The sequence below is a fragment of the Stegodyphus dumicola genome, chromosome 9, assembly GCF_044657685.1.
Source record: "Stegodyphus dumicola isolate Sdum_Otavi_A_Nest chromosome 9, ASM4465768v1".
Classification (NCBI taxonomy): domain Eukaryota; kingdom Metazoa; phylum Arthropoda; class Arachnida; order Araneae; family Eresidae; genus Stegodyphus; species Stegodyphus dumicola.
Window position 1 is genome coordinate 140559226 of NC_140776.1, and position 25456 is coordinate 140584681.

General features: G+C 33.2%; 1 protein-coding gene across 4 annotated transcripts in view; it reads left to right on the forward strand.

The window, feature by feature from the left end:
• Positions 1 to 13052: 13052 nt before the first annotated feature.
• The window catches only part of LOC118204727 (long-chain-fatty-acid--CoA ligase 1-like), a 132621-nt gene continuing 120217 nt past the window's right edge, over positions 13053 to 25456 (forward strand). For 3 of the 4 annotated variants that reach the window (XM_035377025.2, XM_085824161.1, XM_035377024.2), the window contains exon 1: positions 13053 to 13206. The gene's annotated coding sequence lies outside the window, so the exon portion shown is untranslated. The remainder of the gene's footprint in view (positions 13207 to 25456) is intronic. The other variant, XM_085824160.1, reaches the window with a different exon arrangement.

Genomic DNA, 25456 nt, shown 5'->3' on the forward strand with positions numbered 1-25456 from the left:
TGTTATTTTTGAAATCTTCAATTAGAGTTTGATCACACGAAATTTCTATCAATTGTTCTTTTTCTTCAGCGGATTTTTAAATTTAATTATTAAAGATACTTTGTTTCTTTGCGTACCACCAATTTTTCTCTTATGTAGCACCGATTGAGAATCGCTGGTTTAGATAGTTTTCAGATATCCTTTTGTCTTGATTTGGAAATGACAACAGACAAAAGAGAAGTCGCTTTATGACACAGTTTAGAACTAATATCCTCAGTGTCTTTCAACTTGTATTTTTCACAGATGATTCAACCCCTGAGAGTAGTGCTGAAATCTATCAGGATCATTTTGCTCTTTACGAGGTTTCCAGTAGTAGGAAGGGAGGCAACTAGTTTTCTTGGTGAACTACTTGTATAATGAAAACTTTCCTTCAATTATCAGTCTGTTTGATTGTAAACCCAGATTATAGACTGTTCTTTACCATCATGCACTGGATTTGTGCTAATTATAGCCCTATAGATAATGAAGGGATCAATTTCTTACCAAAGAAAATCGCCAATATCCTTCAAGTGCCTGCCAGATCATTTAATGATATTTTATTCCACAAAACTCTTAATTCACTTGGAATTCAGAAAACTTTTATCACTATTATACAGGATGAAGTTATCGCAACTATTCTCAACGCCTAACTATACGGGCATGATTACACTAAATGGAGGATCTTGGACATATTGAAAAGAAAGTAGTATATAAAAAATTGATTCATTTACTTAAAGGAAAGAAAAACAAAATGCATTATGACATAATAAAAAATAAAGTAAGCATTTACACTAATACGATTCATTCATAAATAGGATTAAATCAGTACTGCACAGTGTATTTAATAATTAACTTATCAATACTAAATCAAAAAAAAAGTTAAATAATTATTAGTGATTCCTTTGAGCCTGTCTTGCACAAAGTTTTCCGAAGGAAGTTTTATATTAAATAGACACTTTTTGTATATTTAGCTGAGATCTATATTCTGCCTTCAAAGAAAATGTGCTTTTTTAAATTAGTTTATTGGTGTACGAAATGCTCTTTTTTTTTGGAGGGGGGTGCAAAAACTCATCTTCCATTCTTGCCCAAAATTCAAAAGAGTCATTATTACCAAATTGACCTTTGGTTTCGCCACTTACCGTGAAGTCTATAAAGAAATTTTCTTGGCAGTTGAGAAACTTTCGGAAGAATTTTGGAATGGATCTCTATACCACTCATAGCTTGGTGTCAAGTTGTCATCTGCAAGAAAATACTTTTTAAATTTCTTTCCGAGTATGTCTGAGCGAATTTCAGTGGTTACAAAAACACATTTCTTATGTTTTCCTTCAGCCTTGTAAGTTTTAGCACACTCATTCATATTTGTAAATATTTCTATGTTTTTTTTCTTTCTTTTTTAATGTTTGCTCCACACAATTCAGTTTTCTACAAAAAGCATTAACTTTATCACTCGTATCTAACATATGTGTATATACTCCATGGAACTGAAAATTCAAGGTATTTAATTTCTTGAATATGTCGACCAAGAAATTCACTTTCAGCGCAAATAAACCACCTCAAAACTTTTCGGCTTCCTGTCGGTTTTCCGCTTTTAGACAAATTGTGATTACATCTCTTAAATCACAAACACTTTGCAAAAATGTTCCACTTGGTAACCATCTTGCCTCGCAATAAAACAGTAAACCCCAAATGTACTGCACCCATTTCTTTACAAAGGGTAGAAAAAATTCTTAATTTTAGGGATTTAATTTTTATATAATTTGCTAGGGCTGCAACCGTCGTTAGCACCATATTCAGACCAGAATTCATTTCCTTGGAATCCAAAGTTTCTCTGTGGATCATGCAATGTCTCCAGACACACTGCAGATATTTTTCTTTCACAAGTGCTTGCATACTTTGGAATCTTCCAGACACCGAAGAAGCATTCTTTCATTGCTGACATACCGTCACAAAATCGAACATAGGCAATGAAATAGGCATTTTATCTATTGCTAATCAAGCTGAACTGAAAATAGTTTGTAGCACAACTTCCTGAACAGCTGATGCTATACGTTTTCAGCTCTGTCACCATTTCAACGGCAGTATAATTTAAGAGAGGTAAAGACTGAATTTGTTTGACAAAATAATCTCCAAACATAATTTCTACGATCTCAATTTCAGTCGGCAAAATAAGCACTTCACCAATAGTGTAAGGCTTTTTACATGAAACTTTGTAAGAGGCAGATAGGGCTTTTCCATTCACCAACAAAATTTCTTTTTTATTTAATTTTACTTCTCATATGATTTTAGTTTTAATTCGAAGAATTCAAGGTATTTATCAACGTACTCATAATGAAGCGTTTCCAAATGTCATTTAAGTTTATAAGGTTTCATGCTGTTTGCTTTCAAAAGGTTTGAATAAGCACAGGGGCCTTTCTTCTTCATTTACTTCACTATTGGTAAACTCAAAATTTAAGTATTCTTGAGAATATTTTCTTGATTGTATTTCCGGAACCACGCTCGCCTATGCACTAGTTGGTGTTTCACATTTGTCTACTAGTGAAACACCAACTAGTGCATAGGCTCGCTTACGCCCACTTAAAAATTTTCCGTAATTCTGTAAAAATCTAATGCCGTGAATATTTAAAACCATGAATAAAAATTTACACGCAAATCATAACGTACACATTTAAAATAGATTCGATAGCGATAGAAGACGGAGATTGGCTAGAACTGAATGAGGTGCCAGCATTTATATACGTTCGCATTGCGGTTTCGCAGATATTCCAGAATGTTCGAGACAAATCTGAACTTCTCTTGAAGCCGCAAAAATGTCGGATACTGCGAATGTAAGACAAAGAGCACTCGAGAGGTATCGATTCTAAATTGGTCAATTCAGGGAATCGCTGTTGCCAAATATTAATAAATTAACTTATCCTTGTTAATCTGTTATGTTTGTAATTAAGGGCGTGGTGTAGTTTTAGTGTCAAAATACGTTATTATTGTGTACATTGTTATTGTATGAGAGGAAGAGGAGGACGCGAGAAAAATTATGTTTGAAAATTGGGTCACAAATATTGAAAGGTTGAGAAACGCTGAGTTAAGGAAAAAACCTAGGGAATGCCTTGAATATTTCGTTTTTACAAGTTCTTCTTTCGTTTAGCAGATATTTTAGTTTGCCTGTTAACTGAATACTATTATCTGAATACACATTTGCGTAAAACACTTTGGGAATTTCTTATTTGTACTTGTAGCTGTGGACAACTTATGAATGAGAGCATATTGACACATACATTACGTCACTGTGTTATTATCAAGGTTCAAAGCTTTCCACAATGTAAAGTACTAGAAATGATGTTCCAGGTGTGATAGCATTTGCAGAAGAAATGGGCGTTTGATCACCATTATTAGTTCTTGGAAGAGAAACGTATAATGCAGTTTCACACAAAACCAATATTCCTTATGTGGCTGCTTACAAAGCATTAAATCTGTACTCTTTAAAATTAAATCTGTCAGTGGCGAATCCTGCGTCAAAGATCTGAGTTATCTTAACCTTCATTCTACTAGCTGATGTTTTGATTTGTTTATCACTACGTAAATGAAAGTACAGTAATATTTAGAATTAAGAGAATAATTATAAAAATGGCATTCACTGTACAAAGATTGATTATAATTCCACGGAGTATACCTTTTTGTTGCAATTATTGCTGAACACAAAACCTAATGTTGCGATGCTACTTGCGTACAGAATTTGCAGATAAATGAGAAGAGGGGGAAGTATTTGCAATTAAAATTTGAAATCCATCAGATCTTGTTTATTTTGTCTGAAAAACTATAAATTTAGATGGTGGCAACAACTATAAGTTTTCGGTTAGACGCAAGATCAGCATTTGAGCATCTTCAAGAAAGCTGTTGTTGGGTCAAGGTCGTCCGAGGGTGATTTTAATAGCTGAAGAGCGTTATTTATCATTGCTAGGACAAAGAAAAAGTTACGCATTCACTAGACAGTTGGCTTGAAACCTTTTAACAGCCACTGGTTTCCAAATAATCCCTAAACAGCCTTAATTGGGGACATAGAACCTCATTTATGCACTTTTAGAGAAGTAGAACTTGTGTCATAGACCGGCTCGGTGCGACCGTTCTTCAAGATTCCTTTAAAGTTACCGCCATTTTCAGAACAATGTAATTTCATGGATATCCGATGAAAAATTCGTGTCGCGTGTTCTCTGTACGTGAAAGTACATCCAGAATTACTACCAAAATTGAGCCTGGATATATTCATGAACAGTACATGGACTCGGTTATCTTGATAGCAATAACGATGAATATATTAGCATCTAAACACATTCGTTCTGAATATGCAGAAGGCGAGATTCAAAGCAGTGTCTTCTAGTCTTTTTTCATAGTTAAGAATAAAAGTATTTTATTATTTTTAACTGTATAATTATTGATGAAATAAATCAAAACAATCGAACAAATGAACTATCCTCGTCTGCATTACAGTAAATACTTAAATGATTCTTCGGACAAAAGACAGTTTAATATTTATAAGTCTTTGTTTCTCTTAAGTGTAGGTATCTTGAGTTCTACCTCATAGAAATTAATTCCAGTAAGTTAATGAAACAGAAATAGTTTGTTGATTTCAAATTAAAAAATAATAAATCGATAGAGAGGATAAAATGGTGTATATATTAGCATTCCGAACAATCCACTAGAAAATATTCGAATAAACTTTATAAATATGTAGAGGTTATCATAAGATTTTTATCAAATTGTGGAAATGAATTTTTTAAATAGATAAAGAGTTATTTTAAAAAATAAATAAAAGCTTTATGTGGTCGACGGATATGAAAACTTTTATGACACTTTCTTCTTATCCTTTTCCGATGTTCCGAAAAAGAAGCTTAAAGTCTGAAGTGATGAAACCTGACAAGTGAAAAAAATTCCTTCTAAAAGAAATGAAAGCGACAAAAAGGGAAAAGAGTCATTGAAAGTGTCAGAATTTTCTGAAAGTAAGAGAGTTAGAGAAAGGACAAAGTATCTTTTATAGTATTGCAAGTAGTAGGCTTTTTGATATACTGTCATAATATTTCATGAACTGTATTTTAAAGGCGAATTTCATTTTAAACGTAAAATATCCATCCGGATAAAATTGCTATTAATATAACAATTAGAATTTTTTTTCAGAAATCAAAGCACTTACTTTAATAAATTCAGCTATTTAGTAAATATTCATTAAAATTATTAAAAATAACTATTCTTTAATTAAGAAAAATATTGTTTTATAATAAAAAAATGACACAATGTATTATATACTCTCTTAAATGAACTTAAATATTCTACTATATACAATCTAGTAGAATATTTTTAAATTAAAGTCAGATAGATCTCCCATGGTATGAAAAAGAAAATACTGTCCGAAGTGTTAAATACCTTAATCCAAAAAGAAGAAGCCCCTATTTGTATTATCTGCAGCGGCCCTCATGTCAGCAGTTATTGTGGTTGTCGAAAATAAAGACTGTCAAAACCACCGAGAAACAATAAGCGGAAAACGGTAAAGTAAATCCTGAAAAATCAAACAAAAATTTCCGTAATTATCGAAACATTCAGAAGCCATAACTTCCTCTCAAAACAAAAGAAAATATAGCGACATATTAAGAAATTCCTTAGAAAAAATCAAATGAAAAAGGCTGAACTTATATAAACTGGATAAGTATGATAAAAGATATATTTTCTATTTTAACAGACCTGAAGAAAGCAAAGTCACTCGCCTCACTTTTTTCACTTTATTGGCAGTTAAGTTCCAGGTTCTAAGTTGTTGTCGTTGGTTATTATTCATCTTTGAGATTTAGCGTTTAAAGAAAGTTAGCTACACTGATAATGACTTTACTCTGTGAGCGGTTTTAATAATCGACACTATTTCTCATACGCTAAGCAGGAATTTCTTCTAATTAAATTTTTGGAATAAGCTGGTGGTGTCTTGTTGAAGTGTTCATTTAAGAGAGATATCATCGAACCCGTAGCTCGCAAAAGTGTTAAAGAGAACGTTACGTACGCATTATCCTGTCGACCGTGAAACTCTAGCCATGAATCGTGATTTAGCGCCAATTATGGATAAACCGTGAAGTACCAACACATTCATAACATCTGTGCTTTCGTTTGATGCAACCTCGACTGCTTATAAGCCACCTTTTGTTTTTTATTAATAAGGATATAAATAAACTGTTATTGCTGCATGTTTTCCTTGCATTTTGGATATATTATTAAAATTTGGGATATGCCTTTTACAAAGCACCAAGCAGTGATAATTTTCAAAGTTCTGGGGTTCTACTCTTAACAAAAGTGGCAATTAATGGATTCAATATGGTCAGTTGAATATGATCAAAAAACAGTAATAGAACAAATAACTGCAGTACTTTCGTACTCACAGCATTCTCAACAATGTTTCCATTAAAATCGAAAGGCCCAATTAAATTGTATAAATCAACGAAAGCTCTTTTACGAAGAGAAAAAACCAAGCAGGTCGAATACTGATCGTTTATTATGTAAAGAGGCGTTAGTTCATTCAGAATTCCATAGGAACGATATGCGCAACTTTGCCGAGTCCAACGTTCATGGTTCAATGGTAGCCAGCTTTCGGAGTCGACGGGTTAATACGTAAATACTGAGAAATCAGACACGAGGTTTTTATTGACTTAAAAAAAGATGCATTTTGAAAACACAATTTTTATTCGAGGATAGTTTGTTGAAGAATACAACTCAAATATATCCAAAGTACTTCTATAATAATAACACAATAGAAATAACCATTGAAATGTGAAGATGTACCTGATCTATGTTATCTATAGTAAAATTCACTAATGATTTTCCTTATCTTTGAATGCTTCTAAGGGTAAAACTTATTTTTGCTTCAAATTTACTTTGTTTTTGAGTTTAAAATATTTTTTTAAAATTTGAGTAGGCCCAGTTTTACTATTTACGACATTTTAAAGTAATGCACGACTTAATTTTCTATTTAATTACATGTTTCAAAAGTAATTATACAACAGCGTATAGTTATTTAGGTTTAAATATTCACATAAATTATTTAAAAAGTGGCATCACGAAGCAATTACTTATATATCATCGCAAAAGCAGCAATATAGGTATTTTCTTTATTTTCTCTTTCAACTTAAGGTTAAATTTCAAACTGTTAAAAATGCTTGCTGTCATTTACAAATGTTTTTGCTTTGAAATTTCTGCGCCATTACAATATTTTTATCAAATGATTTTTAACTGTTGTGATGCAGTTAATCTAGTTAAAAACTAAATTTTTAAAAGTGTTCTAATGATAATTTCAATCTTCAACTGGGAGCAAGAGCTTGGCTTTGACGATCGTTGCCAATACTTGGAACATAATTTGGGTACTTCTTGTTAAAGTGGCAACCGCATTTAAATCAGTCCACGAAATTGGGAAACATAATCGCCAAATCTGCAAGGTGCAAATTTCGAATATCTTCATAACCGTATGCGACGGCCATTTTAACAAAGAAATACCATCATCTACAACAAGTTCACAACTCATTATTGAATCTAGCTAAAATGTTTTACGGATTTTCGTATTTATAACCAAATAACTATTTAGTAAAATTGCACCAGCCTTCGATCTCCTGCTGAAAATCAACTGTTTCAACTTTATAATGGATTAAGTTACTGAGAAACGTAATCCTCCAAACTGCGAAATGCAAATCACAAATGAAGCCAAAGGCTTATGTGGTTGTAAGCGTATCATATTCTTACATTCATTGAAAGACTAAGACCAAATTAAAGGTTATTTGTCAACTAGGGAAAAGCACACGAGACTGTCTACCAAGAAGGCGACGTCGTCATGAAGAATTTTTTTATTCACTTTACACATCAGAAGACCGCGGAAATGCGAATGTAATTAGCTAGCTCACCAGGAGTCGAACCACGGATCTCCCAAGTGCTGACGGAAGGTATAAATTATATACACTAGTACAAGAACAGCCAAAATCCGTCAGGTGCTTATCTCTTTCGGAGAAATTCCTAACTATTGTATTACAATTCAGTCCCTAACAGGACTCTTTCAATAACTGGCAAGAGTAGGGATCACTATCACCTGCTGGCAGGGCAGTATCTTGACCGAGCATTAAAGCATCCCAAATTAAAGGGTCAGGTAGAGTAGACTTTAAGGTACCTCTTGTATTATGGCGAAGTTGTTGTTTGATTTATCTCCAAGTTTCTTGTTTCATTTATGGTAGCCTGAGTAGTTGAATGTTATGGGAACCCTATTGTGACGTAATCGGGTGCATGATTCTGGAAAATTTTGAATCATGGGATGTTTTGTAAGCGTTTTTGTGGTGTTTGTTGGTTTGATTCTTTAGACGTTAGAATGGCTGAATGTAATAAGATTAATTTGAAGTTTCTGTACGATTTGCAGCGAAAGGGGAAAAGAGCTTTAATTGACTGGTGTGTAAATGAAGGTTTACTTAGTAGCCATTATAAGTGTCCTGAATGTAGGAAGGATATGCGTCTAGTCAAACGAAAAAACCGTTCAGATGGATTTGAATGGGTTTGTAGGAAGAAAGGTTCAGATGGTGAATATGTGAAGCGTTCAAGCAGAAAGAGTACCTGGTTTGCAAAAAGTCATTTGAGTATGATTGATATTTTGATTTTTACGTGGCTCTGGGTGTACGAAGCGAACTCGCAAATCATGGTAAGTGAATATTTGCTTTTGGTAGTGCTAAAATGTATAACATGTTTTTCCTTTTTTATCTTATTTTATTGTTTAGTTTAAAATGTATTTTATTGAGATTATGTATTTTTTGTTTGCCTATATTGTAGAATTTGGTGCTCCTTTGACTTTTTAAGTGAAAATATATCGATGTGTACATGGACAAAGTAAAGGGAGTGCGTAATGCAAGTTTGTGCAATTTTGGGATTCGTTTTTAAGAGAAAATAGGTCGACTTGTACATGGATAGAGTTAAAAGAGTGCGCAATGCCATTTTTGTGCAATTCGAGGATTTTTTTTTTAAGTGAAAATAGGTCGACGTGAACATGGATCAAGTCAAAGGAGTGCGCAATGCCATTTTTGTGAAATTCGGGGATTTTTTTTAAGTGAAAATAAGTCGATGTGTACATGGATACCGAGTTTGTGCAATTGTTTGTCTTGTTAATTTGACTTTGTGTAACGGCGACTTTTGGCGCAAAAATCGCCGCTTTGAAAGCCAAAATAACGAGTCAAAGAATTGCACAAAATCGGCATCCATGTACCTCCAAAAATCGCCAAGTTTCTCCAAGGGGTACCCTAAACTATACTTTTACCATAGAGTCTTCCCCAGTGACCGAGTGGTTAACACTGCCCAGGTCGATTTCGGCTCGATCCCAAGCGAATGTGCTGGCTGCATGGATTGTTTTCGTCGGTTTTCGCATTTGTAAAGGCAGTTTCGAGCCAGTTTGTTTTAGGAGTTCTCCACAAAGTCATTTAGTAATTTTAATTAAATGTTTAAAACAGTGCTTTGTCCGATTCATGGGTCTTTGTGCTACTGTTAATGGCAGCATGAAGGTAGGCATGCTGTCATATTATCGAGTACATGAAAGATTGATATTTTTAATAAGACAGAACAGCTAATGTTCATTGCAACCAATGTGTTTTAAAATTTCTTTTAAGCACATTCTTCAGAGGGATGGATTCGACGAAATGGACACTATACTCGGCCTGCATAAAGCTTGTATTCAACTTTACTGGATGTTTTCTTTCTGAATCACTTAAAAGCACATTTACAAAACAAAGATTTAGGATCTTGTCCATTTGAAGGAACGAATCAGTGCAGCAGTTGCATATTCTAATTCTCATTATTCCTACACTACATAACTTCATTACATATCATTAATAGGTTATGATAATAGGATGGCTATGGTGACAATGTTATGATTAAATGGGGCAGAAATATACATGATCATTGTTTAAAAAGGGAAATTATTTGCTGCAGTTTACTGAGATGCATTTAAGTTTTAAAAGTTTCTTTAGAAACGTAGTTTCAATTGCAATGCATACTATATCACAGTTGCGCATGAATGTTTCGCAGAACACACGTTACAACACAACGATATCAATTCGCCAAATTTTTCAAATTATGGCATGAATTAGCTTCTGAAAACAGCGAAACAGCGGAATAATACAATTTTAAACCTAGTGTATCTCCGTAGAAAAGCTCTGGGGGCATTTAAGACAATAAATCGAACTAGGCATTTGGTGCCTCTCAACTGAGAAATCAAATGGATTGGAAACACCTTAATAGTAGAGAGATGTATCTGTATTTGGTATATTGAAGTCCTTACGTTTTAATGGAGAACAACAATGCTATCACTATGGGTTGATTTCAGTACTATATACTATATATAAGGTTACGCCCTTATTTTCAGTACGATAAGGTTACCGAAGGGATAAAAAGAATTTGACTGGGTTATTTATATCATGGCAAAGAAAGAAGGCGAAGGGAGGGATGTTTTCGTGTAGGATCTTTTAAGGAAATTTGTCTCGTATTCATTTACACATAGAACAAGATGAAGCATGAATATTCCTGAAACGATATTCTTCGATTTGGTTTTGTGGTTTGGAATCAATGGTTCGATCTCCCGATCTAATGACCACGGTTTTTTCTTTAAGAATACACAAAGTTCAAAATGGGTGCTACAACCTGAATATAGCGACTACACTGTTTCCCTAAACTTAAAAATTGCATAATAAGTAAAATTCGCCAAGCTGATATCTCTGTTTTGTAGCACGTTAATCTGAAACTTACTCGACTGGATTAATTATAATATAAACTAATTTTAGACGTTAAAAATATGTTTCAATAAATTGCAGCATAACATCTTCTTTCTATTAACATTGTTTGCACATATTCTAGTTCTTTTCGCAAATAGACAGAGATAGAACAACAGTATTTGCACGTATTCTGAATAATTACTTCATAACACTGTCATAAAAATCAGATTCCCACATCCTGTAGTTTAAACAAAACCATTATGCTTAAAGTGGTGAGTTGGCCACATATGATAAATTACCCAGCATGGCTTATGGTTTATGTGATTACGGCAAAGTTTCGAGCGCTATCTAAGGAGAGGGATGAGCTCGTGGAGGACTTTCTAAGGGAAACTGGCTTGTATACACGTTACACATGGGATGCGCTTGTGAGCTAATTGATTTTTATATTTAACGTGAAAAGAATTATTTCACGATGCCTCCCAAGAAGATTGTTGCCTCAGATAGTGCTGCGAAAAAAGAAGGAAGCCATGGCCGTTGAAATTAAGAAAGAAATCATAGATAAGCATAAGGGCGTGGTGTAAAAAGTGATGGAATTGGCAAATGCGTTCGACATCGACGATCTGCACTATTCTGAAGAGGGAAGAAATTAAGAAACTCGATGTGGCCAAAGGAGTCGCCGTTACTTCCAAGCGCCGTCCCAGAACTCCTAGAAGATGTTGAGAAGCTGTTATTGGTGTGGATTAATGAGAAGCATTTAAAAGGCGATTCGATGTTGGAAGCTATTATTTGAGCTAAGGCTAAGAATCTGTACTTGAACCTTCTCCGAAAAACACGTGTACTGAAGATGAGATGGTAATGAGATATTTGGGAGTGAGGAATGGATTAGCTGGATTTCCATTATTTTCAATGGGAAGTTTGTTTCTAGATATGAGAAATTCGCTATACGAGCTCCATGCTGAAACGAATGAAACTCGTACCTCGAGGTTCCACTGTATAGCGCCAAGCTGGCAATGAATTTGGCGATTAATTTTTGCAGGAAATTCGGCGAGAAGTAGCCAAATGTCATCAATATTGGCCTTTATCTGACAGTATTTTGATCCGACCCTTGTGTTAACTCTAACTGGGTCTATCACTATGTAATTGTAATCATATCCGGCCCCATTAACTGTAACTGTGTGTGCTTTCTAGCAATTTCGAGAAATCGAAAGTACTGGCAATTTCTTGGCCACCGGAGAAAACTTATAAGACAGAAAAGAGTATTGGTTTGCACCTTTTATTTCAGATTGAGTTTGGCGTAATGAGAGATTTCCGTGTGAGCTTCGCTCATTAGATGCACTTTCTATTGCGTTGTGTTAAACGTTCTTAGTAGTTTGAAGTGGTGACTACTGATTGTGCACTTTCATACTGAGAAGAGCTGTATGATTACTTTTGGGGAAAGTTTCAGAACTGTAAAGCGTTTGTTTTGGGAAAAAAATTCATCAAGCTACCAGCTGTTTTGCGTGCATTCAATTCATTACGAAAACACGTAACAATGTGTTTATATTATAAAGAAATAGACATAACTAATGAAGTAAGGTAATAAACATAAAAGACGAAAATTCCAGATATTTTCTTTCAGTTATCCTCTAATTTCTGTGTCCTCCTTAAAGTTTAAGTAATTATATTGTTTTCTTTCAGTTGCAATGTATTAAATTTTATAGTCAAGAAAATATTTTAAATCTTAATACTTTATTTCTTTTTAATTTTTTTATTTTTGTAAGAATAGAGAATTAATAGCAGGAATCACATCGAAGTTATATTGTAAGAACGTCTGCTATACTAGAAGAACGCATCATTTGCAATTGCTGCACTGATCCTTTTCCTCAAAAGGATAAGATTTTATATCTCTGTGCTGTAAATGGGATTTTATATTACTCAGAAAGAAAGCATTCTGAATCATATAAAATTATAGAATATTTTATTTATTATCTTTTAAAAATGAGATCTTTTAAATTAATTACACTTTTTGTTTAGCTTTCTAGGTTCCATGATTGGAAGTACAATCACGAATTATGATGCAGGAAGAAGGTAAATTCTGTAAATACAAAGTTTCTTCAAAATTTATGTTTATAATTTTATTGCTATTAATTTCTTTCTTTTTCTTCTTCTTTATTATTATTTTTTAGACTGATGGCATGATTGTTTTATTTTAAGGAAAAAAATCCATTGCTTTGATTAACTAGATACTGTAATCTTTACGTCATAAGATAATAGGAAACTTGAAAATTTCCTTAAAATTACTTTTGTGTTGCATAAAAGGACAAATAATAAAGTCAAGGAATTAGCTACATATGAGTAACGAACTATCTACAAGTAGCATTTGGAGTCTTTTTCTGGATTTACTACGCTTTTCACACGAGTTATATGTAATTTATCTAGGCACACGAAACTATAACTACAGGTATGTATATTTATTAAGAACTCTCTAATTTCTACATTTTAAATTATTATTATAACTACATTTATTCATTACACGCATTTACTATGAAACAAGCTATGTAATCAAAACTAAATTTAAACAATAAAGTTTTAAAACTAAGAAATTTTTTGACTTCTTCTTAAAAAGAAGAAAAGTGGATAATTCTTGATAATATGATAAAACTAAGTATTCCGTATTTACTATTTAAAATTGTAGATTATTATATAAAGTAAATATCTATGTATTCCGTATTTACTATTTAAAATTGTAGATTATTATATAAAGTTTGGTACTTAAGTACTCACTGGAATATGCAAGGGTAGATAGCGAGATAATATTCATGACATCTATACGTTCCCTTTGTTGCTCTGTAACTTGTTCGTTGTGAACGGAACCTCAAGGTGGAACAACTATCCTCACGGCGGTCAGAGATTTGTGAACATCCACGCAGAAATCCAGATCATTTCCAGGTCTGAACTTGCCTTCATAAAAGTATTCTGAATATTAAGGTTTACTATATGGAATTCTGGATATTCTGTACGGAAGCTTTGATTTCTTTGATATCCAGAATATCAGCGTGATATTTCGTTGATATCCAGAAAATTTTCAGGTGATTCAGTGTTGCTGCTACAAATCCTCGAAGATAAGCCATACATCTTTCTGTGAGAATATTAACAAATGGACTTAAACTGAGAGCTACCACTGCGACTTTCTTCAAATGATTATTAGAGTATCGCATATCTGAGATTCCACTCTGTGCGAAGAGTTATACGCTAACGAAAACGACATACTGAACGTATGTGCATCCTGCACATTCCAATGAGTATACCTTTATACGCTCTTTATTGCAATATTCTATATATTAAAATCTTTATGTGTCATTTAGTGTAAGACATTTCGTGCGTCATGCTGTATCATAAAAATTTACCGCCGCTACTAATGTAATTTAAGTCAAACTTCGTTTATATATATATATATATATATAGGGTATTTCAGCAAAATGGTTACAAACTTTTTTGAGAGACAGAATACACCTAGACGACGGAAAATCACATAGCAATGGGTGGTCGGAAGCGCTTTACAAATAAGAACAAAAACAGACAATAATCGTCATTAAAGAAGGTGTTCGAAATCCTGAACCCAGACACTCACATATCCGGCGAATAGAAAATCTACATCACGCACGGAAGATCGCATACAAGATGCATGACGCACGGTTCCTGCTTCACGTTCCGAGTCCTAATATATATATACGAGTAATAGCTACAGACGCTTTACGAAAGACTAACTTTTTATATTTTAGCTAAACATTCGGATCCTGACTTCTACAGGAAAGAAATTTTTAAGTCCAAGCGGTTATTAGCCCAAAGGGTCAGTTTGCCCAGAAGGGCTATTAATTTCGATTTCGCTTTTTGCATCCTCCGCTATAAAACGGCGTTTTACTTTGAAAATTGTTGCCACCAAATAACAGAGTCCTGCATTATATTTAAAGAAATTAAATAATGAAGAATATGCAAGAATGTATGTATGTTTCTCGCATTCTGAAAATCCAACGGTACCTAGAGACATCAAATTTTGAATAACGTAGTCCTCCACTCGAATATGGGCATCTGGAAGCCCAAATTTGGAATCTGGAATTTGTTTTATTATCTGTTTTATGTTTTGTGTGACTTTAACGCACTTTTTGATTAACAATCTTATCGATTTCAAAGCGAGCAAAGGCAACAGTGTACGGAAAAAAAAAAAAAAAAAAAAAAAAATCTCCAGCGCGCTAGACTGTGTATCAGAAATTCTAAAGATGTACTCTTTTTAAATAATTTCTGATATTGCTGTTGAATTGAATTTTAAGATTAAGTCTGAAGAACATGATATTTAATAAATAAAGTAAGACATAAAACATTAAAAATCGCCCCTTTGGATGTATATAAAATCTGAAAACTTTCATATTTTTTAAAAATATCTTTCCGTTGTTATTTTTTAATTCCTTTATTGTTTAATTACATTTCAATAATTGCATGTCGGCAACAATTCAAAGAGTCAGGGGGGAGAATTTGAAAGGGCTCAGATTTTAGTGTTCGCCCGAAAGGGCTACTTTAAAGTTCAATATGATTTATCAGCAGAGCTTATCAATATAAATATCCCAGGTGAAATAACGAAACATTTTTCAGTACATTAAATGAATATTCATTAAGGTTAATAAAACTATTTAATACTTTTAATTAGATGTGTCATGAATTAAAAGCATCTTTATTTTAATCAATAAGGTTAAAAAGTAAAAAGATATAAAAGTATTAAGGTGTTTTATGAAATGAATGCATTTTTGTTTAAATCAATCATGTTAAAAATTTTAAAAATATTTTTGAGAACTGCATCTATTGTTTTTAAATAATTTAGTTTGTTTATCTTTAGCAGACAATGAAATATGAATTAATTTTTCTTATGTTTTTCCGAATGGCAACAGATTTGAATGAAATGTGAAACAACGCATTTACAGAAGACCACATAAAATCGAGTTTTTAGACTCGATTTTTAACCCGTAATAAAGCTAATAAAAAATAAAATAAAAATACAAGAAAAAAAAAAAGCCATCATATATAGCCGTTAAATGGGAAAGGGAAATTATGAATGAAAGTGTTTCATACATTTCGGGTATACTGGTTCCTTACAATTTTTCGCAAATACAGAGAGTTTATTTTACATAGTTTTTGTCATGGAGGAATTTTAAGTCTACTTTTTTACAGTAATACTAAACTGAGGTTTCTGAATTTTAAGACAGTGTGTGTTTCTGGCATCCCGTACGCTCTACGTTGTTAGTTTTCTGCCAGTTGATAATTATAATTATTCGGCTTTGCTTTCTGTTTCTGCTGACACTTTAATTATGACGCGGATCTTTACTACACTTTAATTCTGATTTGGCCCTAATAAGACGCTTTAATTTTAATTCTTTAATTGTACTTCCGTTTCTCTAGTAGAGTTAGTAAGCCAAGTTCTATTTAATTTTCAATTCCTTCCTGTGGACTGTTCTATTTTATGTTGCATCACCACAAGTTGTGGAATTTGTATCACAAAGGAGAACTTTTATGTTCCAAAAGCCTGCTTGACTAAAAAGTTTAGTTTAATCTTCTGAAGTCTTTATCTTTGTTCACAGACATACCGGTAATTTGCTTCATGTCTGTTAGGGTTATTTGACTAAAATAGCATTACCCGAGCAAATGTGATCCTATAACTTATATAGTCAGTCTGATTTCAGAACAAAGCATTGTTTATGAAGTAGAATCAAGTATTATCAGCAGTACCATTGAGTGAGATTTTTGTTGAAAGGTTTTGTAGTGAATAATTATCCAAGAGATTTTCATTTTTTTCTTCACATAGAATAATTTTCAGTAAAAGAATAGTACTCCTATGGTATTACCATTTCTCAAAAGACTAATCTTTGGAAACTTTTACAGACAAACTCTGCTGTTAACAATTGCCTATCTAATTTTTCTTTATATATAAATACTTTATATATTATTATCATTGCTTTAACCAATGCGCCATATTTGAATATTTACTACTTTTTTGTTCCTTTTCAATGCAAAACATCCATTTACAATATAAGGTATTTCTCCCGCCTTCTTAGCGTGCCTTCGTGGTGTAGTGGTTCTGCATGCTGGGCCGGTATTCCAGAGGTCCGTGGTTCCATTCACGGCGAAGGCGATTGCTCATTTTTCATCTTACTTTCTTCCAAAAAAATCCTAATGTCTCTACAGTGGCGCCCGAACTAAAAGGGTGGTGAATGATGATTCTCTCCACCCAGGATTTAGCGATTGGGTCCCCTAAAAACCCCAGTCGCCCTTTAAAAGGGGGAGTGTGTAAGGTATTTCTCCCGCCTTCCTAGCGTGCCTTCGGGGTGTAGTGGTTCTGCACGCTGGGTTGGTATTCCAGAGGTCCGTGTTTTGATTCTCGGCAAAGGCGATTGCTCTTTTCATTTTACCTGCTTCCAAAAAATCCTAACTTCTCTACAACTTGTTGCTATAATTTTTTGGTCACATGTCTTCTTTTTTAATTAAATGCATACAGGTGAAAGGCAAACGCGTCTATTACGTTCATCATACTAATTCTTTGTTTTAAAGTTGCGTCCCTAAAGAAATCGGACAACAAATTAAAAGACCAAACGATATTTTAAAAGTGTGAAAGAATAAATGTATGTTTAGAATAGTTAATGCCGACTCTTGTTAAAGCTAGTTTAAACTGTTTGCTTTGACGTTTTCATATCAAAGCGATGCAGACATTTTCATTTTAGTATTTACATTGTACACAAAAAAACTGCTTTGAGATGGAAAAATGTTATAACATTAAACTTTATTACAAATTAGCTAAATCTGCTACCGAAATGTTACACATGATTCGAACAGTATAAGTGACGCATTTTATTATGAAGAACATAAATGTATGATTAGTATAACTCTTTTGAACATGGGCACGAAAGCACTGAAGATGAACCAAAGATAAAGTGTCCTTCAGTTACAAAGAATGAGGAAAGCATAGAGAAAATTCGTTCTTTGGTAAAATCTGATAGACGTGTAACAATTCAACAACTTTCAGACGTGCTTGAGATAAGCAAATAAAAGCTGTAGATTAAAGTTAATTAAAAATTTGAAAATGAGGAAAGTTTGTGAATCAGATTTTAACAGAACATCAAAAAGAAGAAGCTTGCTGTGGAGATTTGCTGATTACTTGGAGACAGGACAACAATTTTTAAAACAGTTTTTTAAAGTGTATCGCAGCGGAAGATGAGACCTGGCGTCTTCATTACGACCCAAAAACAAAAAGATAAAATGCACAGTGGAAAAGGCCATCTTTTCCCATTTAAAAAAAAAAAAAAAAAAAAAAAAAGAGCTCGGATGTCGAAAGCAAAGGCTAAGGTGACGCTGATTGCATTTTTTGATTGCAAAGAACTTTCTTTGAAAATTAATTAATTAATTACTATTCTTGAAACAGGATAAGGCGAGTTAGACAGAAACCTTTTGATTCTGGGCTATAGTTTCTTTTACACGAATGCTAGACCCCATAGAGCATTGTCAGCATAATCTTGCTAAGTATTCAACGGCAGTAATAAATATTACACCATATTCTCCTGACCTATCGTCGGTTGATTTTTTTTTTTTTTCCGAAGTTTAAGCTGACCATGAAAGGAAACTTAAAAACGTCTCTGATTTGAATTTGAAATCGAAATAAATGATTTAAAACGCCTCTGATATTAAATCAAATGTTAATCATATTTTGAGAATGATTAGTTCCAACACGTATAAAATGCGTTTCGATGATCTGAAGAAATGTTGGAAAATTATATAGACTCCTCCGACGATTATTTTCAAAAAGATAAATTTATCGGAAGGTTAGTAACTTTTTTTTTTTATTTACAAGAAACTATTCGGTTATTTCATGGGTGCACCTTGTAGTTTGTTTCCATTTTGAAGGCATAAAAATACAAATCAACAGCACAATTTACCAGAAAGTGTTATAAAGAAAATATGCGTAACAAAAGCTTTAAATTACTTCGATTTCGATATATGTACTTACAGTTAAATAATATTTTCTTTTAGTTCTCATGATATGCTTTGTTCTCGTGAATAGCCATTCAAAATAAAATCGTGAGGCTATTGGCAATGGCTAATAAATCAAAAGTATGCGCTAAAAAGTAAATAATTATTTTTCAGTTTTCTATTCTTGGTTTTATTCGACTTAAAATAAATCGTATAGCTGCCTATAATGACAGATAAATCAAAATTGTCAAAAAGGTTAGGCGAATTTAATATAACTATTTTTATGCAAGTCATTTCGCCGCCCAGACGATATTAGTGGTGAGAGGAGCCGACTGCGATACTGGGTTCGAATCCCGGAGAGGGCATGGATGTAACTGTCCATCCCTTCATAGGCGGTAAAGGTGGCCCACCTATTGGAAGCCTCCATAATAAAGTGACCACCACTTTTGGCTTTAGTAGTGGCCAAGATGAAGCTGGCTGAGGGCCCGGCCTTTGGATTAAAAAAAAAAAAATGCAAGTCGTTTTCATACTATCACTATTATCAACCTTGGAACTCTGCTAACATCCGAACATAATTCTTATACAAGAGTCTCATGACTTTATTTTTCGTCCTAATTTTATTTTTTATTATAATTCATATTTTTTAAAATTTTTAATGCATTAATTAAAACCGTTTAGTTAAAAAAAGATTTTGTGTATTTCATTTGATACTTCTTAGTATACGGAACGAGGAAAAAAAAGAAAACCACTATCTCTGAAAGTAGGAAACTATTCTTTGCAATCAGCATAATAACAATGCAGCACGCATGACATCCATTTCTTTTCAAGTTTTTTCGATCTTTATGTTGCTGTAAGATTAAATTAGTTCGTTTAAATTTTTATTTGATTTTGAAATTCGACCTAACAAAGCTTAAAATCGTCCAAAAATAACAAAGCTTAATCCGCGAACTTCCAGCATTGATGGATTAAATCTTTTGATTAAAAAAATTCGCCATTATTAACAACTTCTAAATGATTGAAAAATAGTGCTTTAAGAAAAACACTAAAATTCGCTAAATTATGTTAGATTTTCCAAAAGACCTTCATTTGGAAGATTAGATTTTGTGACCTTCATTTTGATGAAATTCTGCAATAATTCGTTTGATCACTAAGAAAGGGCACTTGAGTAAAATTAAACACTAGATAAAACAAATCGTTATAGAACTCTGAAAAAAAGTTGCTGTTGGTTATGGTAGTGTTTCCGCAAGTACATAGATGCGAAACTTTCAAGAAATAGTAAATCGAGGAATAGTAAAAAATTAATTTTCAGATTTGTTTGAAAGAAACTGAGAAACCATGCTAAATGAAAATGTATTAATAAGATGCGACTTCATATTGAAAATATAAAAGGCAATTTTTTATTAGAAATGTTGCAACGAATGTCAAAAGAGTAGGTGAAATAAATTAATTTCTTTGGTGATTTTTTCATGACATCAAAATAAGATTTAAGAAAGGAAATGGTATAAAATTGAATAAATGCATAATTTCATAATATTTTAACACATTGCGTTTATTTCTTAATATTTCTTAAGCGACCCTTGAACACTGAAATATTATTGCTAACATAATATTAACAGAAAATATCACTTCATGGTCTATAGATGGTCTTTGGTCTTCGTATCCAAAGAATTTCAGTGAGATTTCCAACTGAAGGTCTTTGTTGCATATTTTCCACTGTGTTCACGCTTCTCCTATGAAGGAATCGGTGCAAAACTCCTGAGTACATTGCGGTCATAAAAGCTTTATCCCTGCAATGAAAACACTTGACGCATTTGTAAGACAGGAAAGTTTGTGACCGTAGTATTGCAGTGGGACACTAAAATCTATCTATTCGGTTCATTCTATTGATAAGAAACGTGATGACGAGATTTTCATATTCTGTCTCGATTGCTCTTCTATTAGTTCTATAATTTTCCTGTTATTGTCTTGAATATTTCTTAAAATCTTCTCACCTGTGATTTTTTCCCCTTTAAAACTATTTTTTACCTTTACACATGCTTTCAGATTACTTTTGTTATGACTACAGAATAAATGCAGGGTGCCTCAAATAGGTCGTTTCCAAACTTAATATACTGGTCAGTCACACCATGATAAACAAGATTTACATCAGAACTTATGTCCGAAAATGCAGACTGTGACCGTTAGAGGGCAAAGTTCGCAAGCGTAGAGGGGAAGAAAGAAAGTAAGTCCAAAGAGGTGTTAATATGATTTTTTATTAAAGAACATGATTGATTGATATAAGATGTTAAAAACTCCTTCTATTCGCCACAATGCACACTTCACAATGTCGACGCATAGATTCACGGATCCGTTCAAAATGGGCAGGTGTGTAACGACACCAGCCGCCGCTTCCACGATCCTGGCGACGAGATCCATATCCAATATTACGATCATCTCGCATACCATGGACTTCATGTGTCCCCACATGTAGGAATCCAAAGAAGTCAGGTCGGCGATTGCGATGGCCAAGTGACTGGTCAGCGGCACCTTTCAGGTAATGCATATCGGCCAATTCTGAGTTAGTAAACCGATTCATCCATCTCTTGCAACGTTCTCGCCTGAAATGATCCTGCTTCCCATTCTCCCATAAGCCTGCGAACACTGCCCCTCTAGCTGTCGCTTTTTGTATTTTCGGATACAAGTTCCTGCGTAAATCTTGTTTGTTATGGTATGAAAGACCAGTGTGTCAACGATCTTTTGACCTCAAGTTTGGCAACTACCTTTTGAGACACCTTGTAGATGTGTCCAAAGTATTAGAACAAAGGAAGCTGCTCATTCCCAGATTCGACCTGGGTAAGCTTAACATGACAGTAGTGCTATACCGGATACACTTGAAATCCATCTACTCCAAAGCATATTCGAGAGTTTGATGTTGAAAAAAAAAGGAAGCGAGGTCTGTAAATTTACTAATAGGCCGTTTTTAAGACGGCAATGTATCGTTAACTAAATCAAGACCTTTAAGTGCATTCTATATAAGAAACTTACACTACCACTATCCCTTTTTCAAAGACGTTCATGAAGCATTTCCGTTAAATTTCCATTTTGTAAATATACATTAAAGCAATCAAACCCTATAAATAAATCAATAAAAATTATTTATTGCTAAGCAATTAAAATCAGAAATAATGTGACAGGACACAAGGGAATATGTTCTGGGACTTCAAAATAAATTTTCTAAAAACTGAGAGAGATTTAGGCAAAATCGCATTGCCATCACTAGTATCAAAGTCTGTGATCACTAAAAGGTGTGGATATACCACATATATTCATTCACCCATCCGTATTTAATAATGATTCTTATATGGGTAATGTAGTTTTTCCATATAATGGGCGATCAACAGTTAAGCATTAGGGCTTAAATCTAGACCTTACGTCTGTTTTTTTTTTATTTATTTACTACGTGCTCCGCCCTTAGGCACTACACGGAAAGGGAGGGATGCCCCGTGGATGTCTTTTTAAGGGAACCTGGTTCGTATCCACGTTACACGTGGGGAAAACCACGAAAGCGCCCATGCAGTCAGCCCGTTCGCCGGAACCCCGGAACGAACTACCAGTGTTCAGCGGCTTTTACCGCTCGGCCGCTGGTGGGCCCCTTACGTCTGTTATAAGGAAAACAACACAGTGTGTTACAGTAGGTCCCACTCAACGTGATTGCGTTTGTCCAAGGCTATTTTCATAACCTTAACCGAACGGTAACATTAAACGACGAGGAAAAATATTCTTTTAAATGCTAATAGAACTTAACTAATTTAATGTAAATATAACTAGAAACATATAAATAGATACTTTCAACAGCATTTTAATTAGAAAATGGAAATGTTTGTGAAATGTTCATAACATTTCTTTAAAATATTTGGCTGACATTGTACTCCTAATCTTTATATTCTGAAGGTATCCCTCACGGGAAGACAACATACCAAAGCAAAATTTTCAATTAAGAGGGGGAAAAAATCGAAAAAACGCAAAAAGCAGCTCAACTTGTCATAGATGGTTTCAGCGATATTATGGTTTTCAACGAGACATTTTCTGAAAATATTTTGTATCTCCTGAAAAAGTAAAACTTGTGCCTGATCACCCACAAAATCAATAGAGTTAATCAAAGTATACTACATCAAACTAAGGTTGCTTTCTTGTCTAATTTTAAACGGTTGGCTGAAATCGAAACCCTGTTGTTTGGTGATTTAAACCACTCACTTTACAAAATTTATTCTGTAATAGTTTGATAATAATAACCGAATCGTTGATCACAATCAATGATGTATCATTCATGTTTTCGTACACATACGGGCGGGACATTTGCAAATATATACTAATAATCCGAACGATAACATTTACGGCAATCGTCTACTGTATAACCAAAAACTGCACTTCCTGATGACGCGCACGATATCTATCAGTAACAATGGCCAAGTTAAGCAAGTGAACACAAATGCAAATTCAGCAGTGATTTAGCTTAAATTTCGCAAGATGTTAAATTAAATGATTATTTTCAATCGAAAATAAAATAAATATTTTGTTTTATTTAATAATAAACGACACCGAGCTATTCATAATTTAAATAATAGAGTTTCAAGTAAAAATGAAGAACAATGGATAGTCCTTATCAATCTGCAGTTTTTAGAGAATTTTAAAAGATATGTTTCATAAAATTCCATCACAGGAAAGTTTATTTATTATCCTTGACAATAATTCAGATATTCAGTATCACTGTCATTTATCATCGTCTTTCCGCTTGAGCTGTTTCGAATTACAGGAAACTTTCATCAAGCCAGCCTTAGCATACAAAATGTTACTGAAGTTTCTTCTGCAAGTTTAAACAGCATCGATAACGTTGTGATAACATAGGCTGCTTTTGATCCCCAATCGGTTACATTAAATAAAGATCAATATATTCATTAATAAGGCCTGATATTTCATGGATTATATCTATAAAAGTTTTTAAGATACGTTTCATTGCAAAACAGCGTATATTATTTTTGTGCAGGAAACCGTTTTAGTTTTATAACCATAGTTCCAAGCCTCAGAATGAAATGTTAAATTGTTCCAAATGATATGATATTAATATGGAATTCATGACGAAACTGGTAAACTATGAAAATGTAATGCATGTGTCATGAGATTAATACGACATTCCTGACGAAATTGTCATGATTTATTTATAAGCCTTTGTCTTCCCATATCCTTTTAGGATATGAGATTGTTAACCTTTCTTTCCACAGGTTTTAGTTCTAATGAAAAATTATTGCAGTATATTTTCTTTTGAAAGACTACAATTTTCTGTAATATAAGATAACTACATTGGAGGAGAGAAACCGCAATTTATCATATTAATAAGACTGAATTATCTTCCAGGACAATCTTAACACATAATGATGGACTTATTTAATGTATGTATAGGCTCATCCATATCCACATCTGCCTAGATCTCTAAGTAGAAAAGTCCTTATCCGGCCTTTATTTTCACAACCATTGGTCGTAGACATATAGTACTTCTGGTTATGAAAATGTTACATTTTAAAATTTAAAGAAATCAGTGGTGTAAATATTATGAAACTAAAAGCAAAAAACATGTTCCTGCAGTCTCTATGCTTATATTTAGGAAACTTTTTTTTACGTTAAAAAATAAAGCACAGAAACTTGGACAACCGTGCGAAAAAAATTATCCGAGATATTTAATTTAAAAGTCTGCGGTTTTTGAAATGATTTTTAATTTGCATTGAGGGGTTGGTTAATAAATAAATTAGAACGATTCAATAAGGTTATTTTGTAATTTACGAGTTTCTTTAAATAATAAATTTGTTACATTTGGCATGTCGAAAGAATTTTCGTACAAGTAATTTGTACGTTTTCTAAAAATGAGTAATCAGTATTCTCATGAAGTTTTTTTACTTTAAACTCATAATCCGGCAGTCGTATAAAAACATTCATCAAACCACCAATATTTTTCAATTTTAACTAACGCAAATGACTTGGCTACGTGCCAATACTGAAGCTTGACAGTATTTTCTAAAACCAGAATTCTGTAAGATTCTGTAAATAAAATATCGATTTTGAAAATAAAAAAATAATAAATAATAAAAAATTAAACTTTAAAAATCTGAAAGCTTTCAGATTTTACATTACGCCCAAAGGGTTGTTTTTTTAAAGTTTTGTGTATTACCTATATTTATTAAATAACGTGTTATTCGCAATTAAACCTTAAAATTAAATTCAACAAACATATCACAAAATAATTTTAAAAGAGCATATATTTAGAATTTCCGATGCACTGTCTGGCGTACTAGAGATAATTTTTTTTTCCCGTACAGCGTTGACACTGCTCACTTTGAAAGCGTTGTTTCTTAATCAAAATCTCATAAATGCTTTACAAAATCTGAAATAAATAATAAAAACAAATTTCAAATTTGGGCTTCCAGATGTCCATAATCGGGTGGAGACATACGTTATTCAAAATTTGATGGCTCTGGGTAGCGTTGTTTTATCACAATGCGAGAAAATTCATACATTTATGCACATTCTTCATTATTTAATTTGTTTAAATATAACACAGGGCGATATTATTTGGTGGTAGCAATTTGACAAGTGAAACGGGCATTTAAAGTTTTCCACGCAAAATGCCAAAACGAAATTAATGGCTCTTCTGAGCTAACGCCCTTTGGGCTAAA